Source organism: Pseudochaenichthys georgianus, chromosome 1 (assembly GCF_902827115.2).
Source record: "Pseudochaenichthys georgianus chromosome 1, fPseGeo1.2, whole genome shotgun sequence".
NCBI lineage: Eukaryota > Metazoa > Chordata > Actinopteri > Perciformes > Channichthyidae > Pseudochaenichthys > Pseudochaenichthys georgianus.
The window spans coordinates 35,181,548-35,190,833 of record NC_047503.1 but is presented as its reverse complement, the minus strand read 5'-3'; positions in this window follow the sequence as shown (position 1 = coordinate 35,190,833).

The window sequence follows — 9,286 nt, the reverse complement described above, 5'->3', positions numbered from 1 at the left end:
AAATTTGCACTAAAATTATTTTTCTCATTTTAGAATCGCAAATGTTATTTTATGAGGAGAAGGAGGACACTTGCATCCTTCCAACGTTGGAGGCTCTGAAAGGTGGGTTGGTGCATGTGCATGCTAGTGATGCCTGGGTTAGCTCTGCAGCCACCTGAATTAGGGATCGACCGATATGGCTTTTTCAAGGCCGATGCCGATTATTAGTAATCAAGGAGACCGATAACCGATATTTGGAACTGATATACATGTGCAGTAAAATCAGAAAATCTTGGTGTCAAAATGTAGAATAACCCAAACTCCAACACAACTTCTTTGAAATGCCTTTAAGCATATGTTTAATGAACTTTTCAGCATCTTCAAACTGTTTTCCTCTCTGACCCTGAGTAAAATTAAGTAAAAAATCAAATAAAAACTACTAAAAGTTGTTTGTTCTGATATTTGAGACCGATAATCGGTCAAATGCGGGATATCGGCCTCGATAATCGGTCGACCCCTAACCTGAATCCTCCCACACTAGTGATGTTAAAGGTGACATGTCATGCTTTTCCAGTTATTGCCCGTCCCCTTGTGTGTTATGAAGCTTTTTATGCATGTTAACTAGTGCTGGGGGGAAACGATTATTTCGAAAACGATTAATCGGGCGATTATTTGATCGATTAGTCGACTAATCTAACGATTATTTTTCTGTTGTTCAATTCATAAAAAACGTAATGTAAAAAAAAAATGTTTCACGATACTGTGTCTCAGGGGATCTTAATATTTAACAAACTATTAATGTGTTATACCAGATTAACGGATATAATCTCAGCTAACTGACGATACAAACCATGTTTACCAAAACAAAACACAAGTCTCATAAGAAGCATCTAAATGACCCATGAGCGAAAAATGCTAACGGACATTGGCACAGAACTCAAGATAAAAGTACCCTTATTACTTATCGTAGCTGCACATACAAGATATCCGATTAAAACTGAGACTACACAGATTATGTAGGTATATAGTATCATCACTGAGTCATCCGAACTCGCGACAGGGGAAACAAATACAGTCATCACAATACGTACCTTTACAGAGCTTCTAGGGAGATCGTCTCACCACCGTAGCTGTCAATCTGATCAAAAGACGTGTTCAATGGCATTAAAATGAGAAAAAACACGGCTGAATCGGTTAATCCATAGGTTTTTAACGTTTATGTTTAAAAAAATGATTGAATTTATAATCCATAATTCCATTTTTATGTAAAAATCGGAGAGCAAATTCTAGCTGCTAATGTTCCAACATAGCCGTTGTGCTCAACACACTCTCACTCCCTAAGCGTCCAATAGCGACGTTTGGTCAGTGTCCGTGGCGTCCAATTGTGACGCTCCTAGGCTCCTTCAGCGTCATAAAGGGACGCAAATAGCTTTCAACTGATTGCAATATATTCCCATCTGCGTCGGGATTTGACGCTCATGGAAGCATAGCATTCGTTTATGTCGGCTGCCCTTAAAGGTAATGTGAGCATCCATTCCCAGGAGTAAAGGATGGAAGAAGACACTACACTACCCAGAATCCCCAGCTATCGTTTGGACTACACCATGTGCTCTTGACAAACCCGTGATAGTCCTCAAGCTCTGTGATTGGAGAGTGTGCTCCGGGTTAAGCCGATTCTCGAACAGCACTTGAAATGGGATGGAACCACGGCAGACTGTCCAAAACTGGATTTGAACGGGTCCACCGCGTCCCCCCTCCCCCACCCCGTCCCCAGAACTACACATGCTGGCTATTCTGTTTCGCAACATGTTCTCTATGGCACGTCTCTACTGGGAGTTGTAGTTTTAAAAGACGTTTTCGTATTTCCCATAATAAGAAGTTGCCAGTATTAAACTGTGTACATCCCTGGAGGTTTAGGGGACAGGAAACACTCACATTTAAAACATATAATTAATAAATGGTGCCCATTATGGGCAGTATTAATATATATACCCACATGCCAGCTAAGGTCAGAAGAGCTTTATTTAACAGCTGGTCTTATGTGTGTGACCCCTGTGATAACATTACATTACATTAATTGATAAGCCTGAAACATGCACTTGTCAAGGTTCAGAGGCACATTTTGCAAATATGGCAGTAGCCATCGATCAGCTTAAGATAAGATATACTTTATTGATCCAAAGTTGGAACATTTCCGTTACATCAGCATGTGTAACAGTTAAATATGCAGTTGTGTTTATTTGAAAATCATTTAGTATAATCACATAAATTCTGTGTTTTATATTCAACAATTCTGTGTTCTTTATTTATTGATTGTTCAATACCTGACAAGGCCGGAGATGAAATATCTACATACATCTCATAAGAGTATAATACATTATGTATAATATCAGTTAAAATAAGTGCTTCAACATAGTTAACATTGCTGGAGGTATGCACACATATTGATAGATGTCTTGTAATGCACTGTTGAGGAACCTGCGACCCAAGTTTTTCATTCAGTGCAGAACTACACCAATAAACCTTAGAAAATCTTGAAATCTTGAAAGGGATGTGCAAAATAGTCATTATATACAGTCTTTAATTAACAATTAGTAGAGAATAACGAGTAATGAATATACTTTATAGGGATCGTATTAATATCTAATAATAAAAATATTGAAATTCAATAACATGCTTTAACCACCAGGTGTCCCTTTATATAATCTGTGCACCTTTATGGTGTAAATACAGCCTATCTACCAACTGGATCAAATATAAAAGTGAGCCGAATTAGTGTTGATACTGCAAGGAGATGTATTGTGTGAAAAGAAATGTAAGATGTTGTTTAATGGCTGATATATTTATGATCCACGTCACGTTATCAGTTCCTCATGTTTGTCTTCTCATCAGGGCTCTATAAATACAGAACTACGGCAGATATGTAATATCGTCACCTTCTTAAACTAATGGCCTAAGTCATATTTTGGAGAAAATGCTTTTTTTGCCTAAATCATCTCTTCTTGATGCTGGCCACCTCTGGTAAAATTGCCTACATCCTTATTGAAAGGATAGTGCTGTTCCTACCCTGATAGTATAATGGCCTATGTCAAGAGTGTGACTTAGGCCATATATTTATAAAAGATAATGGCTTAAGTCACATTGTCTTGTGACTTAGGCAAGTTATTTTCATGGTTCAGGGCTTGTCCCCTATTGGCAAGTGATGTTTACTATACTATAGGCTAGGCTATAAATGTTGTGTAGTGTTGTTTAGTCTTTTACTTTCACAATGTATAGTTACTGTAGCTACCGAAGCTATACTATAGGTACTATAGTTACTGTAGCTCCATGAAGCATGCACACATTCCCTTCTGGGACAATAAAGACTAATCTAACCTTTCAAAAGTAACAGTTACAATTACTGCATAATTAGGAATTAGGAAAAGTACATTTTGCGTTTGTCTGTTTCAATTCTTAATATTGTATTATTGTCTCCTTTTTCCACATTACATTTCCATGTTATTAGGAAAGATTACATGTTTTTTTAATTGAATTAGGCCAAATGATATTCATCAAAATAGCTTTAATGTATTAATGCATAGGACCACAGTGCAATTACAAAACATGTTTTCATAATGATCACAGTTGTGACCGTACGCCTACTCCTTTTTGGTAGGAGATGCACTTGACTTTTCAGACACCGATCAGGAATCATGAGATCGTTGTTAAAGAGATGGAGCAGCATGTACCAGGCCAAGACCCTGTATCAGATGGAGCAGCATGTACCAGGCCAAGACCCTGTGTCAGATGGAGCAGCATGTACCAGGCCAAGAGCCTGTGTCAGATGGAGCAGCATGTACCAGGCCAAGAGCCTGTGTCAGATGGAGCAGCATGTACCAGGCCAAGAGCCTGTGTCAGATGGAGCAGCATGTACCAGGCCAAGACCCTGTATCAGGTGGAGCAGACAATAACTTAAACACTCTCATTGAAGAAGAGAGTGTTGCTGAAGATGCCAAGCAGACCCGTCCACACCATGAAGAAGACTTAGATGATGATGATGTTATCATTGACCCAAACTACAATCCATCCTCTGATGAGTCCTCTGTCCCTGAAAATGAAGACAGTCTGGCAGCAACTTCAGAACATTATGGTCCTCATCTAGAGGATGTATGAAAACAATATGGTCAAAAGGAAACAACATAAATACTTCAGCTCAGAAACATGGAAGCAAAATGAATCCAGGAAGAAACATCTCAAAGGAATGGCATACAAGGCCAAAGGTGGCAAAGAAATAGCTGCAAAGGCTATGGGCCTTCCCTGCAATTCGAAGTTCTGTCAACGAGTCACGACTCGAGACTGTCAATCCATTACAGAAGAGCAGAGGCAGTGAATATTTCAGGAAGTTTGGTCAATGGACAACTGGGAAGAACATCGGTTATACGTCACCACTTTGGTCGCAAAGGTTGCCATGAAAGAGAGAAAGTTGGTGAGGGATCCAGGCGCAGTTCATCATTTTCCTACCAACTGAAACTTCAGGATGGAACGAATCTTAAAGTGTGCAAAGCTGTTTTTCTTCTACACTTGGTATCCCTGAAAGAACCATTACACTGGCAGTGTAATGCAAGTGGCAGACCCGCCAACTACATCTCCACCTAAGAGTGGCAACAATGCAAAGCTGTAGGATCTGCCCACTGTTGATTCACACTACTGCAGAAGCACAGCGACTTACAAAGACAAGAAGTTCCTTCACCCGGGCACAACCATCTCCCAAGTACATCAGGAATATCAACAAGCAGCTGCAATTGCTGAAGTTGACGCTCTGCCAATCAAGGAGAGGAAATGTCAGGACCTTCAGTCCATGAAACATGTCATGCCCTTCGAGTGTCATCAGCTTTTTGACAATTTGCCACATAATTAGACACACACACACACAGTAATCAAGACGACTGAGAAAGATTCAGGGGATAAACTGATTTCAAGGTCCCATGTCATGCTTCTCTGGTTATCACCCGTCCCCTTGTGTGTTGTGTAGTTTTTCTGCATGTGAACGCTCTGCAGAGTCACAAACCCTCAAAGTGCACACTGTAGCGAGTAAAACTCTAACACAGAGAAGACCTGTCTGTGCTGCCCCAGAACGCCTCGATGGACATTTCTCTTTTTCCATTGTTTCTTCCTGAGTATAGTGACGTAATCTTACCCAGGTCCAAATGGACCAATCCGTGGAGCTCCACACACACACACACACACACACACACACACACACACACACACACACACACACACACACACACACACACACACACACACACACACACACACACACACACACACACACACACACACACACACACACACACACACACACACACACACACACACACACACACACACACACACGCCGCAGCTGCGTGGATCTCCACTCACAGTTCGCCACACACTCACGTGTGTGTGCTCAGGCTGAGTTCCGTGGTATCTCACAGACCCCAAGCAGCAACCAGGAAACGACACCAGTAATACAGCTCACACTGTCCGCTCTTCGAGCCTCAAAGGGCGGAGCAGCGAGCCCCGTAACGTCCCGCCAACACGGCACCCAGACCGCATGCAGCATTCTCATCTGGTTGTCATTACTGGTGTCATTTTCTGGTTGCTAACTAACGCCATGGTAACACCTAATCACTGATGTTCAGCTGTAACGGTGGTGGACTAATCAGAGCACAGTGGGCTCATAGGGAGGGGGGGGGGCAGGAACTCCAACAAGCCGTGTAGGACAGAGGGTGAATACACAGACTATACAGAGATGCTGTATGAGAAACCAATGTGAGTTTGGAACATTGAACAATGTAAATATATTCTAGTAGACCTCAACAATGGAATTATGATCAGTGGAAATGGCCGTGACATGGGACCTTTAAATGGAAAAGGGTTAGCTGCAATTAAAAACACAGCAAAGAAGAGCTGGAGGGAGTAGTGAGGAGAGGCACATGCCTCCTCAGGGTTTGATTTACTTGCCTTTTGTTTTATTTAGCTAAGATTTAAGTTGTACCTTTTGAGTTTGCTATATTGAATTAAAAGGGCCAACAACGTCCAAACTGCCCTCTCTTTTCTGAGTCTCTGTATGCTCTTCTAGCATTTGAAACTGTTAGTTGCTGACCCAGCCATGGTCTGTCACAGCAATGCGGAAAAGAGAAGTGCACTGTTTTGCCTAAGTCACTTACTCCAGAAGTAATAAGGCCTAAGTCAGGTTTCAGATTGCCTAAGTCACAACAACATGTTCGTAAATTGGCCTAAATCATCTAATCCTCTTATTTTACACAATTGACAGACAGTGTTATTTGTACGTCAATAGTCATATATTGTCATAACCTTTTTGTGTGAAATAATTAATATATATTCTATATTTGGTTCAGTTTTTTCTGTTTTTTGAAAAACTTTCAAATATGACTTAGGCCATTAGTTTAAGAAGGTGACGATATGTAATGCAGCCGAACCGTGTATTACAATACCGTTATGTGATGACTTTCAAAGAGAAAAGCAAGCACACTCGGAATAAGGTATTATTATTATTTTGGTCTGTTTCCGGTATTTGTTAATGACGATGTGCTCTGAGATGTGAGCCTGGAATTGCACATGGGGGAAATAACGTATCTTTAGATGCGGATTTTGTTAAACTAATATGTTTAGGCTGTGGACCAACACTATACATTGACGGGGAAGGGGGTAGCAATAAAGATAACACCATTAAACAGTTACACAACATAACAGAAATAATATCGACAGCAGCGTCCCTAGCAACCACCTTGGTAACAATGAAAACGTCGCGATTTCCTGAAGTAATCTTCGTAATAACTAGCAAACTAAAGATCATGTACATCCACTGCACACATAATCTGAAATAACAACTCATATTTCTCGCATCAAATGACATCAAAACGCATTTTAATGGCCAAACTAACTTTAAAATAGGCATTTTACACCCAGAATAAAACGAAGTTCGGCCATGTTTTCTTTTTCTGCAGGGAGAAATTTGAAGATCACGTGACATAGACTCCAGCCATCGGAATGAATGGTGAAAAAAACGGGGTTTGTCAAACAGAGCACATGGTGTAGGCCAAATGATAGCTGGGGATTCTGGGTAGTGTAGTGTCTTCTGCCATCCTTTACTCAGAAAACATATTTGTTTCTCCGAATCGAAGGGGAAAACTACAAAAGCATTGCACACAATTTAAACCAATCAATGTTGTGTAATTAACAAGGATAATCTGGTGTTTTTTAGTCGATGAGTAGTGCAGATATCACTGTAAAATCAATCGACAGTAAGAGGAGTACTTACTTCCGGGTGTAAAATTCTCCGTTAACCAATGGGAATGGATGCTCACATTGCCTTTAAGGGCAGCCGGCATAAACGAATGCCGTGCTTCCATGAGCGTCAAATCCCGACGCAGATGGGAATACATTGCAATCAGTTGAAAGCTATTTGCGTCCCTTTATGACGCTGAAGGAGCCTAGGAGCGTCACAATTGGACGCCACGGACACTGACCAACCGTCGCTATTGGACGCTTAGGGAGTGAGAGTGTGTTGTTGTGCTTGTGTGATATGCCAACTCCATTTGGCAAAGACTGCAAATGACAATATCTTTGCGTTTTGGACTAACTTTAAAATATTCCCATGCTTTTGAAGACCTAGGGCGAGATGTTTTCGTTTGAGGGCTTCGTGCGCAATCCTGTGAGGAGGAGGTGGTAGCCGTTTCAGTCTCCATTGTGTTTGAAGTGCGATTGCGACCTGCTTGTTGCTTTGTTTACACACCCACGTGTGTGTAGCGACGCGTCGACGCGGAAATATGTCGTCGACGATATTTTGACGTCGTTGACGCGTCGCTACAGCACTAATGTTAACGGTGTGCAGAGTCAAAACCCTCAAAGTGCACCCTGTAGCGAGTAAACTCTAACACAGAAAATACCTCCCCCAAAAGCCTCGTTGGAGATTTCTCAGTTTCCATTGTTTACTTCCTGCCCCGTGTGACGTGGCTGCACCGTGCAATGTCACTTCTTCTGCTGATTGGTCCAAATTGACCAATCCACGGACTTCCTCACACACTCAGTGCTGCAGGCAGCTCAGCTGATTTCTCCTCCTTGCTGCAGGCTGATGTGTGTGTGAGGAAGTCCGTGTGGATTGGTCAATCGGAGCACACTGGGCTCACAGGGAGGGGGGGGCAAGAGCTGCAACAAGCCGTTTAGTGGAGAGAGTGAATACACGTAGTTTACAGAGATGCTGTATGCCAAACAATGTGAGTTTGGAAAATTGCACAGTATAAATCTATTCTAGTAGACCTCAACAATGGAATTATGATCAGTGGAAATGGCCATGACATGTGACCTTTAAGATTCGCATCGGTGCACCGGCATAAATGATCCGAGTGCACCTGTTGAAAGTGCACATCGGCTACAGTTTGGGTTGAACTCGCGATGCATCGATTGTGGCGTCATTTGCATCGGTAAAAACTGATTAATTGATATCATATTATTCACTCATCCACTTGTCAGCACTCTGCAGAGACGATCTTTGATCTTTGCTTCGCACTACGGAGCCCGCGAGACGCGTCACAGTTATCAACAAACATGGAAGTCGAGGAGAAAGAAATACACAGTGCTCACGGCCGGCACCGCCCTGAATGTGTTGTTAAAACGGCATCATTGAAGTTGCGCTGACAGGCAACAGAGGTCCACCTTGTCCCCGCAGCGAGGCTACCCCCCCTCCCCGTTGACAATTCACCGCACCCCCTAATTCCAATGACTTCCCGCGGCTATGTAGTGACAGCTAAGCGCAGGTTGCTTCATCCTGATCATGTTGATCAACTAATATTCCTGAAGAAAAACCTGCAAGCTAGACATATGAGTTAAATCACTCAGTGACGGCCCGTCTACACTACAGCGTCGACAGCGTCGAAAGCTCCAATCTGCCCATTCACTTTCAATGGGGTGACGTCACGTAGCCGCGCTTTTTCGCCGAACTGAATTGTGGGTAGCAGAGCGGTCCGTCTCAGGCGACAGAAGTTGAACAATGTTCAACTTCTGTCGCCTGAGACGCCGGAGTAGCCAGCGCCAGCCAATCAAATCCCGTTTCCCAAAATCTGACAGCTGAAGCCGTAGCCAATCAAACCGCATCTAAGCTGGGAGAGATATCCCGCCGTTCATTTCTATATTTCAAAAAAAGTCGGAGGAGAAACTAACTATCGCCGTAGCAAATCACCCGGTTTTGTATGACCAGACCCTCTTCACCTACCGGGATACAAACCGGAGGAACCAGGCATGGAGGGAGGTGGCAGAGACA